Genomic DNA, 1,603 nt, shown 5'->3' with positions numbered 1-1,603 from the left:
GTGTAATCAATTTTGTGAAGGGAACTGTTACCTGCAAATCTTTTACCATCTCTAGAAACTTACCAAACTGCTTATCTAAATTGGTCTTCAAGTATCCATGAATGGAAGTTTGATAGGTGTCTTTGGTGCATTACTGCTCTTGTCTGGAGTTACTACCTTCTATGGAGTTTTACCTTGCAATGTATTATTAGAAATATTAGTACTATCTTGGAGCTCTGCAGGGCTAGAATTAATATCCTTTGGTATAACATAATTAGGATTAGCAATTTTAATTAAAACTAGTTCATAATTTTTGGGCATAGGAGGCCCATCATAGTGTGGACCACTCCTCAGGGTAATTGCAAAAGCTTGATTTATAGGTTGTATAGGCTGAGAAGGTAGGGCTTCCTGCTGGCGAGCCTGTAGAGTAGAGGATAGCTGTGCAATTTCAGTATCCATGACTTTATTATGAGCTATAATTGAGTCAATTTCTGTATCCCAACTCTCCATGTGATTTTGCACACTAGTTAACATCACTCTAATTTCTGACAAAGCAAGGTCGAAAGATGGAGGAGGAGTTTGTGGTTGTGTTTTCTGGCCAGAGTTGGGATGGTAATAATTCTGTTGTGGTGGTGGTGGTGCTTGTTTTTGTGGTTGTTGTGGAGGTGGAGGGTTTTGCACATTGGTGCTCCTGTAGGAAAGATATTGTTGGTTCCGGAACCAAGGATTGTAGGTGTTGGAGTATGGGTTATTCTGTCTAATGTATTGAAAGACATTAACTTGCTCCATGGAACTCCTGCAATCTTGTTCCTAATGACCTACAATTCCACCATTTTCACAAAAAGCATCGTTAGCATTATTATTATTAGTAGAAACATTAGCTACATTAGCAGAATTAGTAGTACTGAGATTATCTAATTTCTGACAAATAGAGGTTAATTGAGCTTGCAAAAAGGATACTGAATCAACATGGTGTTTTCCTTTGTTTGCAAAACCTCAAGGATTCCCATATTAGTAATTGTGGATTGTCATATCTTTGATATCCTGTCCTGCATCATCAAAATTAAGATTCATGAACCTCCCACTAGCTGCTTAATCTAGAACTATTCTAGATTAATTTCCAATCCCATTGTAGAAAGCTTGTATGATTAACTGCCACTGTGCTAAATTGTGGTAGGGGCACTCTCTCTGCAGATCCTTAAATCTTTCCCAAGCCTCATATAACGTTTCATCTGGCTCTAGGGAAAAATTATGAATTGCACTTCTCAGTAAGGCTGTCCTCTCTACAGGGTAATATTTATTATAAAAATTCAACACAAGAGTCTCCCAGTTAGTAATACCAAGTGCAGTTCTATTCAAACCATTAAACCATAATTTAGCCTTTCCACATAAAGAGAAAGGAAAAAGAATCTCCCTTATTTGGTCTTGGGTGACCCCAGTTTTCCTTATAATATTGCAACATTGACAGTAATCGGCAATGTGAAGATTTCGGTCTTCACCCTTAGCTCCACTGAATTGCTTTCTTTCTATCATCGTAATGAACTGGGGTTTAATCTTGAATTGTACTCCCTCGAGATCTGGAATAGAAGAAAGGTGGGGAAAATCCGTCAAGGACGGCTACGAA

At 38.1% G+C, this 1,603-nt stretch overlaps 1 non-coding gene across 1 annotated transcript; it reads left to right on the top strand.

The window, feature by feature from the left end:
* The first annotated feature begins 1,144 nt into the window (after window positions 1–1,144).
* LOC145609845 (small nucleolar RNA R71) lies at window positions 1,145–1,251 on the top strand. The gene has a single exon (XR_014106124.1). It is a non-coding gene; the product is annotated as a small nucleolar RNA R71 (small nucleolar RNA).
* The last annotated feature ends 352 nt before the right edge of the window (window positions 1,252–1,603 follow it).

The sequence above is a fragment of the Chenopodium album genome, chromosome 23 (genome assembly GCF_948465745.1).
Source record: "Chenopodium album chromosome 23, dcCheAlbu1.1, whole genome shotgun sequence".
Lineage (NCBI taxonomy): Eukaryota > Viridiplantae > Streptophyta > Magnoliopsida > Caryophyllales > Amaranthaceae > Chenopodium > Chenopodium album.
Note: the sequence above shows the minus strand (reverse complement) of the source record. Positions and strands in the feature narration are given on the sequence as shown.